This window comes from Acipenser ruthenus, chromosome 28 (genome assembly GCF_902713425.1).
Source record: "Acipenser ruthenus chromosome 28, fAciRut3.2 maternal haplotype, whole genome shotgun sequence".
Lineage (NCBI taxonomy): Eukaryota > Metazoa > Chordata > Actinopteri > Acipenseriformes > Acipenseridae > Acipenser > Acipenser ruthenus.
In genome coordinates this window covers 15,400,028-15,416,107 of record NC_081216.1, presented here as the reverse complement: position 1 = coordinate 15,416,107, position 16,080 = coordinate 15,400,028, and the positions used below count along the sequence as shown (strand labels likewise).

Genomic DNA, 16,080 nt, shown 5'->3' with positions numbered 1-16,080 from the left:
TAGCAGAGGACCTAATACTGATCCCTGTGGTACACCACTGGTTACCTCACTCCATTTTGAGGTTTCTCCTCTAATCAGTACTTTCTGTTTTATACCTGTTAACCACACCCTAATCCATGTGCATGCATTGCCTTGAATCCCTACTGCGTTCAGTTTGAGAATTAATCTTTTATGCGGGACTTTGTCAAAAGCTTTCTGGAAATCTAAATAAACCATGTCGTATGCATTGCAGTTATCCATTTTCAATGTTGCATCCTCAAAAAAGTCAAGTAGGTTAGTTAGACACGATCTCCCTTTCCTAAAACCATGCTGGCTGTCTCCCAGGATATTGACACCATATAGGTAATTTTCCATTTTGCATCTTATTATAGTTTCCATAAGTTTACATATAATAGAAGTCAGGCTTGTTGGTCTGTAGTTACCTGGTTCGGTTTTTTCTCCCTTTTTGTGGATCGGTATTACGTTTGCTATTTTCCAGTCTGTCGGTACAACCCCTGTGTCAAGAGACTCTTGCATGATCTTGGTTAGCGGTTTGTAAATAACTTCTTTCATTTCTTTGAGTACTATTGGGAGGATCTCATCTGGCCCAGGGGATTTGTTTATTTTAAGAGCTCCTAGTCCCTTTAACACTTCTGCCTCTGTTATGCTAAAGTTATTTAAAATTGGATAGGAACAGGTCGACATGTCGGGCATGTTGTCCGTGTCCTCCTTTGTAAAAACCTGTGAAAAGTAATCATTTAATATATTTGCTATTTTTTTTTCTTCATCTATGATTTTGCCATCTGTGTCTCTTAGACATTTAACCTCCTCTTTGAATTTTCTCTATATTGGAAAAATATTTTGGAATTGGTTTTAGCCCCCTTAGCAATATTGATTTATATCTCTCTCTTGGCCTTTCTAACTTCCTTTTTGACTTGTGTTTGCAGTTCCAAGTACTCTTTCTGTGTACTTTGTTTTTGGTCCCTTTTAAATGCTCTGTAAAGTGCCTTTTTTCGCTGAATATTTTTTTTAATTGATCTATTAAACCATTTTGGCCATTTTGTTTTAGATTTAGATTTGTCTACTTTTGGGATGTAATTGTTTTGTGACTCTAGTACTCATTTTTAAAAAACAGCCATCCTTTTTCTGTGGATGTTTTCTCTATTTTACTCCAGTCTACTTCTGTTAGTCTCCGTTTCATATCTTCATAGTTTGCTTTTCTAAAATTGTAAACCTTAGCTTTAGTCATTACTTTTGGGGTTTTAAAAAATATTTCAAATGAGACCATGTTGTGGTCTGAGTTTGCCAATGGCTCTCTGACCTCTGTTTTAGTTATTCTGTCATTATTATTTGAAAAGACTAAGTCAAGGCTTGCCTCCCCTCTAGTCGGTGCCTTGACAAATTGCATTAGGAAGCAGTCATTTGTCATTTCCACCATTTCAATTTCGTCTGTCGTGCCCCCCATCGGGTTTTCCCATTTTATACAGGGGAAGTTGAAATCCCCCATTAGTATGGCTTCTCCTTTTTCTTAAATACATGTTCAGCCATGGAATTTGCACAAAAAATAATACAAACAAACCCAGTATGAAGCTAATTTGATAGGAATCATATGCGAAGTTTGAAATATATGCACGCACTGTACACAACATCATAGGAACCTGGTAAAAACCTGTTAATTGCAAGATGATATTTCCTAAGTGTTGCTAAAATACGACAGAAAGCACATTGATAATAATTTACTCTCACTGTTGTTAATCATTTTAATTAACATTCAAACATCCATGGGAACATAGAACACAAAATGATGCAATATGAATTACAGACATAAAAAAAAACTTCAGTCCCAGGCAGTAAAGTACAAAAGCATTAGCAAGTGCATAATATAACATCCAATGGGTTTACTAGAAAGTCCAGCAGCTAATATATACAATAGCAGCAGAATTATATATAGAGCAAAACAAAAACAATGTGGTGTTTTTTTTTCCAAACCTGTTCGTAGATTCCTTCTACGCACCAGTAGTGGCATTGCATTCAATAGAATAAAACAATGTAGTTTATCAAAAAAGGAATAACTTTTCTGCCCTTTACTTGTTCTTTTTTTTGTAGCGAGAGAAACAAACGCTATGGACTCAAACCATTCTTGGCAGCTGCAGACATCCACATTTGAATTTCCTTCAGCCTCCCACATTTTACACATTTACATTTACACGCCTTTTTGTTTTCTAAATTTCCAACCCCCAAATGAAAAAGGAAAATTTCTAAAATTTAAAAGAGGCACACTGTGCACATTTGATTCAGGACAGGTTTTTAAATTGGCCATAAAACTGAAATAAACGAATACTTAAATTGAGCCTGATTCCTACATTTTATCCTGCAGAATGATACCTCTGACATATAGTAGGACTAGGTGACAGATTGCTCCCGGAGGTACAGGGGCTGGGCGTGGAGCATTTGGTATTGTACATTAGCAGGAAGCTGCTTTCATGAGAGAATAAGAGAGCAAGTATGCTGTAATCGAAAAAAAAATAAAAAAGGAAAAAAAACGAAAGCAAACTACTGTACGTGTGTGGGCCTGTCTGCTCACATGCAGTTTTTGTAAAATGTCCATCCCAAACAAACGGCGACCTCGCGGGGGCCCCAATTCTGCTGGGGTCCCTATGCTACAGCGTAATTTGCATATAGGTTAATCTGGCCCTGCCTCTGTAATATACCTGCCTGTTAATCACAGGCAGTTGATACTCATTAATTCTCTGAGCCAGGTGAACCTCATCCTGGCTCCCTCACATAGCATTGTGGGTGATGTAGTCCCTCAGCCCCTCCTGGATGACATTTTCACAATATATATATATATATATATATATATATATATATATATATATATATATATATATATATATTGTAACATAGCAGGGAGGAGGTTAAAATCCTCCCTGCATAAGACATGTGCGCAGGCACATTATTGTTAGTTTTGTTAATTGTTTTGCTGTATTGTTTGGTTTAATTTGGTGATTGTTTTATTGTTTCATTATCCCCTGCACCTGGGTAGTAATTGTAAATTAGGACCAGGTGCAGGGTATAAAAGTAAAGCAGTTAGTTTGCTCAGGGCTGCTGAGTAGAAGGACATGGAAAGGAGTACTCTGTGTCCAAGCAGTCCCAATGTAAGTACTGTGCTGTGTTTAGCTTTGTAAAGCGTGTGTTTTGTTTGTTACGGGTAAACGGGGTATCTCTCCTGTGTTAGGAAGGGCGTTCCTGTATGTTTAGTTAGTGTTTGTATAAGAGCTAGGTGTTTATTTTGTGTTTTATTTGATTTTGTGAATTAAAAATAGCACATCAGCGCATGAAAAAATAAATTTCTTGTGTCCTGGGTCTATTTTTAAAGGGGCAAAGAACCAGAGGGGAAGCAGTTTTGTGACTATATATATATATATATATATATATATATATATATATATATATATATAGTAACCCGTCGTTAACCCTTTAAAAATGAACCCAGGGCACAAATTGAGTTTTTGAGTGCTGACGCGCTATTTTCAATAAACAAATAAACAAAATGAAACAAACACCTAGCTTCGTTTTGGAGTGCTGACTACACATGTCAGGACCCTTTTCTAATACACAGGACAGCCAAGCTGTTTGCCTGTTAAAAATAAACACACAGTTTAACAACAAAACAAAAGGATCACACAGTTACCTTTCTTAGTATGACTGAGCACCTCTTCAACCTCTTATTATATCCAAGGTCTTATTATATTTTACAATCCCATCATCATACACCTCAGACTTCGGGGTTGTTAATTTTCTAGCCATTCAATTCAATCTTAAACTGCTCTGTGCATAAAAGTTGACTCACAACACCTCAAAAAGTATTAATTTGCCAAATTTTGCATTATTTGGATATGTGTTTTGATGTTTATACTGTTTTGCTGTCTAAAAAGTACATCTCGTTTATAATACCAAAAGTTTACATTAAAACCAAGGCAATCAATCAATTAATAATAGTGTAAGTAATCACGCAGACAAAAGTCAACGAAACGCTGATGCATGCGGATATCTCAAAATAATGTGGCAACACTTTACGGACGGCCAGTAGTGCCCAACTTAATGCATCATACAAATAGCGCTTGGTACCTATACACCAATCAATGGAATAAAATGGTTAAATAATACTTTAGTGTGTGGTGTTTTTGTCTACGAGACTGACAGTGATTGGTATGTATAGAGTTTATTGTTAACATTATACAGCGTTTGTATTTCGGCAGTGTTAGCAATAAACATCTCTGAAAGCTTTCTGTACAATATATATCTTTTTTAAATCCCACAATTTTGCGATATGGAAATTATTATCGATATCATATCAAAATATCGATATTGGTGCCCATCACTACTTCAGATCGACAGTACAGTGTGTAGCAGGTTAAAATGGGCTGAAAATAAAGTCTGCAAAAGATCAATGGCAAAACAAGAAGAGGCTTATGAGTAAGTAGTTATGCTACCGAAAGGTGAGTTGTTTTTTAAGCCTTGATTATTACTCCTTTAAAGGCAGTCACTTTGTAGATGTGGGTAAACAAGGGCAGCAGTGTGGAGTAGTGGTTAGGGCACTGGACTCTTGACCGGAGGGTTGTGGGTTCAATCCCCAGTGGGGGACACTGCTGTTGTACCCTTGAGCAAGGTACTTTACCTAGATTGCTCCAGTAAAAACCCAACTGTATAAATGGGTAATTGTATGTAAAAATAATGTGATATCTGTATAATGTGATATCTTGTAACAATTGTAAGTCGCCCTGGATAAGGGCGTCTGCTAAATAAATAATAATAATAAACTTCATGCTGGTAAAATTGGCGGCTTTGACCTTATTGTCCCAGTTTGATGCCCTTACCATATTGTATCCGGCAGGCTATTTCATTGATCTTGTTCCAAGTTGCTGCACTCTTAATTCACATTTGTTATGTACAGCCCTTTCTCACATAAACTAGAGCTGTTTAAAATACACTGCTGCTGGTCCCAATGATTTATATAAATGAAACAAAATTGTAGATGTTTAAAAATAATGAATGTGTCCATACAAATGGGAGAGACTAAACCACACTCACACTAGACACGTGGCGAGTGAAGCATGTAATTTACATTCAATTGAGGGTCATACTAAACTCACCAATAATTCACTTCTTGTCCATTGTCACATGACATATACACACTCCTGCACCTTGCTGATAAGTTCCAAATCAAACTGGCCGGCGATCAAAAATAAAAATAAAACAATAATAGTAATTCCCAAATTTGTTCGCTTTGTGCAGCAGCCAGTGTGACTGTTCCCATCGGTAGCTCTGTTCTCATCGATAGCTCTGTTCTCATTGATATCTCTGTTCCCATTGGTAGCTATGCTCCCATTGATATCTCTGTTCCCATTGGTAGCTATGCTCCCATTGATATTTCTGTTCTCATTCGTAGCTATGCCCCCCAATGGCCTCTTCCAATGCATACAGGCAGGGGTGTGGCTTACGTGCTTGTCAGGTACTTGCATTATCTAACCAATTTAAAGGGGAAGGCCCACCCCTAAAATGGATGTTGCTCCCACACTTTTACAGTATTTAATGCAACTCCCATGAAATGCCAATTCAGAGCAAATCAGAGGTTTATAAAACATTGGCTTCATACAAATACAGCCCTGCCGTTCAGCTTGTACAGTGCAAAAACATGTAATATGTTATGATACATATGTTACCTGCTTTCATTCCAGGGAGATATAAAGGAGAATTGTAGACTTTCCTTTTCGGTTTGGGTTTGGCTACTGTGCTCTGTTCCTTGCCCTGGGTTCGTCAACTTCGCAAGTGGAGAGACTGCTCCTTTTATACACCTGTGGCTGGGCTTAATTGATTGTTAATGAATCAGTTAAGTCCCAGCCACAGTCTGCACGTGTATTTGGCAGGGATAGTATTAACCCTATCCCTGCCAAACTGGAAGAACAACAATATAACAATTCATTACATACATACAGGGGATTGTGCTCTATCACAGATAGCTATACATTTTAGAAGTAGGCACTCAAATTGTTTCCATTTTTTCTTATTTTATGGTTGAGAATTTCACCCCTGACAATAGATCTTTTTATAAATTGTCAATTTGGTTGCTGTCAAAGGTGAATTACAATGTTTCCCCTTATAGCTCAAGCCCTTATTGCAAGTGAACCCAACTCAATACTGGCCTGAACATTGTGTGGTGGTTTTAATGTCCACTGGGTAGTTGAGGGCTACAAGCTCATTAAACTGGCCAGATTTGAACCTAGGCCTCCTGTAAAGAAAAGCATGAGACACTAGTGAATACGCCACCAAACTTATTTTTCAGTTGTAAAATCATAGGAATAGGACATAGCTTCTGAAATTCTTACTGGCTTCCAGACTTCTGTCCTAGATCTACAGCTAGACCCCTTTTTAACATCTTTGTTGTTTTGTCATGCAGAGCCAAATTAAATCCAACTTTATTTAAGCTCTGTGTGTTTACCATGTTTCTTGGAGTTCCTAGACTGGTGGCATGCAAACCAGGAGGAAAAAACACATACTGTAACCACATTGCAATGTGGGGGAATGGCTCTGTGCCCATAGAGCTACAATTCCAGACAATATGAATCAAGGAAATCATCCTGTTTGTATCTACAGAAGCTTCCAGATAATTCTCACAAGCAATAATATATTGTTTTTGGAAACACAAACTACAGTCGTATAAATAACCAAAAGCCAAAGAAACTGGCCATGACCCATGTAAACCAGACTACAGTATTGAAAAAGGTCAAAGGAGTTTAAACTTTATATGTATTCGTCAACTTGACCTGCCCATGGCACATGTTCAACTGTTAAAACAAACTAAGGCAGGAGACATTGACGACTGCACGAAGGTTAAAACAATATCATTTGAAATGAAGTTGCGTGTCCCATCTCTTTGATGTTGGCAGTTCCAGCAGACCCTGATAGATTGGGTATTTGTGATAATTCAATGGGGGGGAACTCTACCGGCTGTTGTTTGTGTATCTGAAAGCAGGCTGTTGACATTTGGGCTTGTGCTGAACAAGTATCGTGTCAGCTGTTGTTTACATAGAACCCCAGCTGGTCCATTTGTTTATAATTCAGTCTAAAAGGTCATGTTTAGTTTCTAGGGATTATGAATAAAAATGTTGGATGTCTAAAAGACAAGTCAGGACTTGAATCTGACTGGGGTCCCAGTAGATAATTTTAATAGGCATTTTCTAGTGGCATTGTAAATTTTACTCCTGCTCAAGACTAATCACTTTTTGGGTCTATAAATGGCTCAGCTGGTAAAGGCATGGGCACGTGCAGTGCAGGAAGTGTCACACAGTCAGGGCTCAGGATTATGGGTAATGTTTTCAGCCACTTGGTAACAGATAATAACATAAACACAAGAAAACTTGCGAATGAGAGGCCATTCAAGGCCATCTAAGCTTGTCTGGTTCCTCCTACCTGATTGATCTTAGAACTTTGTCAAGTTGGGTCTTAAAGGATCCAAGTGTTTCTGCCTCAATATGACCTGTAGCCCATTCCATACACTCACCATTCTGTGTGAAGAAGTGTCTCCTTATCTTTGTCCCAAGTCTATCTCCACTTAGTTTCCAGCTGAGTCCTCTGGTCCTGGTTTCTGTACTGCGCCTAAAGTAAAGGCTTGGGTTAACTGTCATCCACAAACTGCTATAGTACTGTACACAAAACACATTACCCCCATTGCATGATTCCTAGTCATCAAAAAGTATGCAGGCACGGTTTCAATCAATCAACATATTACTTAATGTATTTTATAGTACAACAATAGGCAGATATAACTAGAAGCAGCTTTCCTAAAACACTGACAAAAAAACGAAATATCACAAATGTAATATAATGGAGTAAATAGAAGAGTATTTTACTTTCAGTGGAAATCTCAAACAGTAAAAAAAAAAAAGATGTCATATAGTATAATGCTAAGTCTCAAGTATCTTATATTTGATTGGCTGTTTTACTACCTCTGTGAGCTGTGATTGGCTTAATGAGAATGTCACTCATACAATGCAGACTGCACACGTTGAATACACATATTATATTAAAGAGGCGGGTTGTTTTAAAGAAGAATTCCGAAACGATACAGTACATCAATGCAATTTTAGAAACTAATGGACGGGCCGCCAAAAATGTACTTGAAATTAGTAAGGCGACACAGATTTACATTAAAAATTATCATTCAACTATAAAAGCTTTTTAAATATGTATGTGATGTAAAAACCAACAGACTAAAAATGAAAGATGGGGAGTGTGTGTGACTAAATCTCTGAGATGTAATATCTATGTGCTTTACTGTGTGATAGAGACTGCCTGGGCAGTGAATTAACTCAATAGAGACTAGAAGACTGGATATCTGTCTTACTGCGGATTCCTCTTTTATGTGCAATATCTTGCCTGGCCATTTTATTAGGACTTGTCGCTTGTTTGGATTTCACCCTGGTGTAGGCATGTTCTCCTGTTATACCCTGGATTGCTTGATTACTCTTGAAAGCTGTAGATGGTGATGGCTACTTTCAAGACAACAATGCACCTGTCCACTGTTTTGCATTGTGCTCCAATGGTTTAAGGAGCAAGACTTTCATGGCCACCACAATCCCAAGATTCAATGTGGCATGGTTGTGATGAATTATGTCATCACAATACTCTGCACCAATTAGTCAGAGGCTATACAGGTTTTTTTCCCTAGTTTGTTTAATTACCTTAGTATGTCCTGTGTACATAATAAGACAGGCTCTTAGCTGCAATGACTTTACATTTTGGCAAACAAAATAATTGCTTAAATCTTATCCATTTTACACTTCCATTAACTACATAGGACTCAACTGTGCCTTTTAAAGAAACACATGTTATTGCAAACATGTATTTTCAATTTAAAAACAGACATTTGGCACAAAAGCAGGTTAAAGCAAATACTCAGTTTGCTTGCCTTGTCTTCGAGGAAGTCTGTTACTGCTTTACTTCCTTGGTTATTTTACCCCAGCAGTATTATCTGGTTCAAAGCATGTTACTGGCTGAAAGAAAAACAAAAAACTATTGCTTGTTATTATAATAATCATGGAGTCATTATTTCAGTGATTAAAAGAAAAGGCTCATAAATAACTAAATTAATCTGAACCCGCTGGTATTTTTCTCAAGATACTGTAATTTAAAAACACATCTTTAGAAACCCATCTTTTTACCATTAAAATTGTCTACATAGCTTTAGTGGAAGCGGAGAATGACATTTCAAGCACATGCTGTGCCTGGAATGCTTGAAACTTAATATTGCTGCTGACTGCTGTAGTTACAAAGTGGTGTATGGTTCTTAAAGAACAGGATTCTGAGCCTCCATGATGACAGATATTTTAGTGAAATGTGTGTAGTCCCCTTTGAAAAGGCCCTTTTTGGGTTAAAAAAGCAGTTGTATATTTTGTAACACAGAAGTATGTGGACTATAAATTATGTATATGCAAAGTGGTTTGCAATATGCCTAAGTGGGTACGGGTGGTATGAAATCATATAGCAGAACTTGGTATGCATGCAATTTAGCATGTCTGTTTTTGCTGCAATCTAAAATCTTCACGGCTTTCACTAGGCATAGAACCATGTTTGCTTTAGATGACCATTTAGGCCAAATAGCATGTTAATTGCTCATGAAGAGTTTTGGTACTGCTTTTATTATTTGTTTTTATGGGTCTGTGAAAGGGCAACCGATGGCCAGACAGGCAATCAAGAGTCGCACATGAAAATGTGTTTAAGCACGCTTCAAAATGTCTGCAGGAAGAGCGATTAAAATAAATTTAAAAAAAAAACATAACAACATGTGTTCTGGTTTTTCTGTTCTGTATCACATCATGGATTGTTATTGACAATGAGGGCAATAATCCTTACACTATTAGTGCACTAGAGCGGACATTTTGAAAATAGTTTTTATTTACTTATTTATTTATTCCCATTTATATAGCACCTTATGTCACAGGGACCCCAAACACAAAGTTAAAAATCAATCAGACTTTGAAACAGATTTTAAAGTTATAAGTGTAAAAAGTTCTCAGGAAGTTAACAATGGAAATAAAAATTACTGGTACATTATTTAAACAGTTGTAGCAATACATGGGGACGTGTAACGCTATATTTTTAAGAACCCCGCTGCTTACTCTTAAATTAAATGAATACATTTGTAAATATATCACTGAAACATTTATTGACATTGTAACAGGGGGAGTGTTACCTGCATGGGTTGTCACTAATAGTAAAGAGTCAGACACAGCATTGGTGTTTGACATGCCACACAGACACGTAGATGTAATAAACACAGGGGCAACACTAGAGTACCAACAATGGCCTAGTGCCAGATTTAAGAAAGACAAACTAAACAAAGCTAAGAAATAAAAGCTAGCCCCACTAAAATAGATGTCCCACTCCAGGAACCTACTATGAAAGCCTGGCTATACTGTTTGGAATCAACATCCCCTAAACTAACCTAATGCTGTTGCTCCTGGAGTCCCGGCATCCTACTGACAGTCCTGGCTGGACAGCTTAAGGCTTCCGTAGTAGTAATCCTGCGGATTGAACGCTCTCCTCCTCTGTGTAAACGGGAGCATCAGTGCCCTCTAGCCAATCAGACACTCCTGATCAGAATGACTGGAGTGCAGGCTGGTGACCGAGTGGCTGCAGCTGCAGGCAGAGGTGAGAGCCTCGGTGACAGTGCAGTGACCTCTGGTCCACCAGGGGGGAAGTCCATGGGAAGTCCAGACAGCAAGGTCAGGTGTCTGGGAGCACAGGCTGAGGGCTGTGACCCACAGGTGCCGGACTATTGGCCAGGGGTGGTGGAGGGAGTCTCCTCACTGGCTGTCAGGATGGTAGCTCCTCTTAATCCTACTCTAGGACGTAGTTCCTCTTCTGGCTCTCTGGATGGGAGTTACTCCTACTAAAGCCTTCGGGGACGACAGCTCCTGTCTCTATGGATGCCTCGACCACACCACCAGTTGCTACCTCAGCAGCGCCTTTGGTGGCTGCTGATCGTCACCTAGCTCTGCTGGCGTGTCCTGCCAGCCAACTGCTCTGTGTCTATCCTGCCTTGTCTCAGCAGGACCAGTGATGCCCACTTCTGACACCATATGTAACAGGGGGAGTGTTAGCTGCATCACCTGCATCAAGCTATTTTAAAACACATAAATAAATAAATAAATATACAATTTATTTATTTACATCTAATTGTGGCAATGTGCCCCGCCCCTGTGTGCAATTGTGTGTTATGTGTTGCGTGTTGCGTGTGTTAATGTCGGTGTATAGATTGGTACACGGGATATAAACGGGTCTGTGTTTCACGTGTATTTAAAAAGTGTAGATTTGTATTTAGGCACGAGGAGAGCACAAATCACTTCACGTGCTGGTTAAATGTAATATGTTTCTGGTCTGACGCCACCCACTCCGGCCGTCTTTGTGACACGTGGTGTCCTGCGTGGGATCGACAGCGCCTCCAGGACTCAGGCCAGAGCAGGAACCGCAGTTTTGGATTTAAAAAAAAATAAAATAATAAAAAAAAAAAAAATGGCAGAAGACGCCATCAAAGTGCGGGACTGGATGCTGGAAAATGCTGGGCTGGAGGCCCAGTCTATACCAGTAGTCGTCCAGTTCCTGCAGTTTATGGACAGAGAGCGATGGGAGGCATATGCAAGGGAACAGACTGTAAGCACCTGGGAGGAAGGTGTGGGGTTGGTCCTCAGCTACCTGGAGGCAATTATAAGTGGAACAGCAGCCCAGGTAGCAGGTCCACCAGCAGAGGAAGAGTACCTGCTGTCCCCATCTCCACCAGCAGAGGGTGAGTACCTGCTGTCCCCATCTCCACCAGCAGAGGGTGAATGCCTGCTGGTTTTGCCTCCACAGCCCAAGTGGGAGGAGCCCGAATGTCCTACGCCTGAGTGGGAGGAGCCCGAACATCCTACGCCTGAGTGGGAGGAGCCCGAACGTCCTACGCCTGAGTGGGAGGAGCCCGAACGTCCTACGCCTGAGTGGGAGGAGCCCGAACGTCCTACGCCTGAGTGGGAGGAGCCCGAACGTCCTACGCCTGAGTGGGGGGAGCCCGAACGTCCACAGCCCAACAGGGAGGAGTCGGTGTGTCCACAGCCCAACAGGGAGGAGTCGGTGCGTCCACAGCCCAACAGGGAGGAGTCGGGGCGTCCACAGCCCAACAGGGAGGAGTCGGGGCGTCCACAGCCCAACAGGGAGGAGTCGGGGCGTCCACAGCCCAACAGGGAGGAGTCGGTGCGTCCACAGCCCGAAGAGAGGGAAGTCGGGGCTTCCACAGCCCTAGGACCCAAGCTGCCAGCAGAGGGTGAATACCTGCTGGTCCCACCTCCACCAGCAGAGGGTGAATGCCTGCTGGTTCCACCTCCACCGCAGTGGGAGGACTGCTTGCCCCTCCCACCTCCACCAGCAGAGGGTGAATACCTGCTGGTTCCACCTTCACCACAGTGGGAGGACTGCTGGCCCCTCCCACCTCCACCAGCAGAGGGTGAATACCTGCTGGTTCCACCACCGCCAGGAGCAGAGGAGCTGGAGCTGCCTCTGCCTCCACCACCGCCAGGAGCAGAGGAGCTGGAGCTGCCTCTGCCTCCACCACCGCCAGGAGCAGAGGAGCTGGAGCTGCCTCTGCCTCCACCACCGCCAGGAGCAGGGGGGCTGGAGCTACCTCTGCCTCCACCACCACCAGGAGCAGAGGAGCTGGAGCTGCCTCTGCCTCCGCCACCGCCCGGAGCAGAGGAGCAGGAGCTGCCTCTGATTCCCGTACCTCCGCAGGGAGTACGGTGGCCGGAGCCCCAGAAAGGGGAGCTGCCGGCCACGAAGAAGGGGGAGGAGGTCTGGAGACCACCAACCCCAGCAGCAGTTTCGCTGCCGGAGATCGTGGGGGAGGTCAGGAGACCTGCTCCCACTGCAGCTTCTTCGCTGCCGGCAGTACTGTGGTCGGAGCCCCACCAAAGGGAGCTACCGGCTACAAAGAAGGGGGACGAGGTCTGGAGACCACTTTCCCCAGCAGCAGTTTCGCTGCAGGAGTTCTTGTGGCCGGAGCCCCACAGGAGGGAGCTGCCGGCTACGAAGAAGGGGGAGGTCGGGGGACCACCTGCCCCCGCAGCTTTTTCGCTGCAGGACGGGACCAACAGGCTGTCAGCCGTGCCACTACCGGCAGGGGTGCTGACAGCATGGCCAGCCATGGGCCCACTGAAGCCTCCCTTCCCAGCCCGAGACTTTGTCCTGGACTGCTGGGTTTTTAAGGGGGGAGGTGGCCGTTGAGGCCATGTGTGCTGCGCACAAGGGGGGGTATATGTGGCAATGTGCCCCGCCCCTGTGTGCAATTGTGTGTTATGTGTTGCGTGTTGCGTGTGTTAATGTCGGTGTATAGATTGGTACACGGGATATAAACGGGTCTGTGTTTCACGTGTATTTAAAAAGTGTAGATTTGTATTTAGGCACGAGGAGAGCACAAATCACTTCACGTGCTGGTTAAATGTAATATGTGAGCACGGGGTTGCACAGAATTAATTCACGTGCTGGGATTCAAGTGAATAATTAATTAGTAATTGAATCCCAGCACAACAGTATATATAGAGACACATAGCATGCAGTCGGGGTTTAGGTGTTCAGTGAGTGGAGAACGGGATTGGAGACGGAGGTAATAATAAGAAGAAGAATAGTTAAGTGTTTTCACTCACCGTGTTTGTTTGTCTCCGTGCACCGTTTGTCTGTGTAGTCCGTTTTGTTCGTCTATTTATTTTGGCGTGTAGTGCCGTGTCCAGTGTTTTTGTCTGTTCCAACCTTTTATTTTCTGTTCTGTTTATTAAATGCTGAACGCGATCACGCGTTCAGCCTCACCAAAACCCCATCTCTCTGTCGTTTGTGTTCCTGTTTCTGGTCTGACGCCACCCACTCCGGCCGTCTTTGTGACACTAATACATGTAACAATACGAGAGATTGGAGACGACTTCACTCAAGGCTCAGCATACAGATTTATTTTGGGAGAAAGTCCTAGCAGAAAATAAATAACTTCCACTAGTCTTCCAGTATCCCACAATTCACTATGTAGGGTTAACTGATCTTACGACATTTATTTGACTGATAATTTAGCATATATTATTTTATGTAAAATAAACTTATACTGTAAACCACATCTTCCTAGTGTGACTACATATTATATCAATTGTAAATAATATGGCATTATTAATATAAATAAAACACAAAAATACATTTGTTTATTCTATGTCATTGGTTGCAGTCGTTCTTATACGGTTGCATTGACTAAATACTGTGTTCCATTACCAGCATCTCTCACACGCTTCTCAGGAAGCCTGTATATTTCCATGTTATTAAAGTTTTAGAGGAGTCTTCTCCTGGTTTCTTCTCAGCTGTCCTCTGCAACATACATGTGAATGTGCTCCCGTGTTTGTTGCGCATTCACAGGACACGCACCAAATTTGAAAAACAAATGGTTCAGTTGTCACTTGAAATTTAAACCCAAACATTACAAAATGAATCTTTAACTTTTGAAAACGTAACACTGGAATAAACATGCATTGCATTGTGATACACCTAGGTAATATTTAATAACCTATTTTATGAATTCCATACATAAAACTGCTGGATTAACTAGTTTGCTGAAGTTACAGGCACCTTGTTATCTATCTCCAATTTGCCATTGCATAAAGGAACACTTTCATATAAACATGATTACATTTAATTTCTTGCGAGGTCTTTACAGTATATATTTTGTATAACTGTAAATAAAACATTTTATGTATATAGTGTAATTTCAATTAAGAACATATTGGAAAGGGATCTGAAGGATGAATTAACAGAGGTGTAGGAGGAGATGTGGTGTAATGCACATACAGGACACATAGAGGTGTAATGTTCAAGAAGGAGCTTATATACATATGCTATGGGAATGTGGTATAATAAATATGTTTTGAACCTAAGAGACATTGCTGGAGGCCTTGGAGTTTGACCCAGCTATTTGCATATTGGGTTTTATGCCCAAAATGCGTGAAAATCTAATAAAAAAATGTATCTCTATGGCCTTGGTATTAGGAAAAGGTTAATACTAAAGATTTGGAAGGTTAAAAACTACAATAGCACAATACAAAAAAGTAATTTACAACATAAATAATATGCTACTGTATTATAAGAAATGGGGACCATTCCTAGAACTCATCAGTGGAGCAATTCCATGGTCATAAAATAGCAGTGTTTTTGAATGTATATGTAGGTATATAGGCATGTATATATTAAGAAAAAAATAATATTATTAAATGAAAAAAACAAAGGTTCTGTGAAAGTCCAATAAACAGATGTCTGCACATATCACAATAGTCTCCAGCTAAGAGAGAACCCCTCGGGAAACAAGCAAAGTGTTCTCTAAGACGGAGTTAGCCACCAGACACAATATGAATCAATCAATCAATAAATACATATGTATTATTTGTCATGACGCACGTGCATCAACATACGAAATGAACAGAATTAAGAGAAAAGCAATAGGCAAGTGTATGATAATAAACTATAATAATAAAGTAACAGACAAACTGACGTTAATAAACAAACTGTCAAACTAAATTAACACAGCACCCCTACACACGTTAAACATGCAGCAGCAATATACACAACATTTTTTTCAAGAGCTCGAACAATTTCCAACTTTTTGTAGCAAGAGAAGCAGCTGTGCATTTTGCTGTTGTTTACATACCATTTTGTAGTGATGAGGTGCGCTCATGGAAATCAGAATACAAACAAGTCAATGATATGACGGCGGTTCTGGAAAGATTTAACAAACCAATCAGTGTGCCTCAAGACACTCTCGCGATGACAAGTCGCTTTTAAAGACTGAATAAACCATTTTAATTTAAGTTTGATGATGATGAGTGGGGATCCTAAGAATCAATTTGCTGCGGAATTTTTAGTTTTACACTTAAGGTTTTTTTTTGTTTGATAAACAAATCAGTACACTTATCATATATAATCATCAACACAGGCAATTTTGTTTTAAATGTACATAAACATACTTGTTCAATAAAACAGCTTCTG

At 40.8% G+C, this 16,080-nt stretch overlaps 1 long non-coding RNA gene across 1 annotated transcript; it reads right to left on the bottom strand.

The window, feature by feature from the left end:
• Window positions 1-3,899: 3,899 nt before the first annotated feature.
• LOC131701971 (uncharacterized) lies at window positions 3,900-15,819 on the bottom strand. The gene is made up of 3 exons (XR_009309204.1): window positions 15,743-15,819; window positions 7,544-7,638; window positions 3,900-6,271 (listed from the first exon to the last, which is right to left on the bottom strand). It is a non-coding gene; the product is annotated as an uncharacterized LOC131701971 (long non-coding RNA).
• Between the last annotated feature and the right edge of the window lie 261 nt (window positions 15,820-16,080).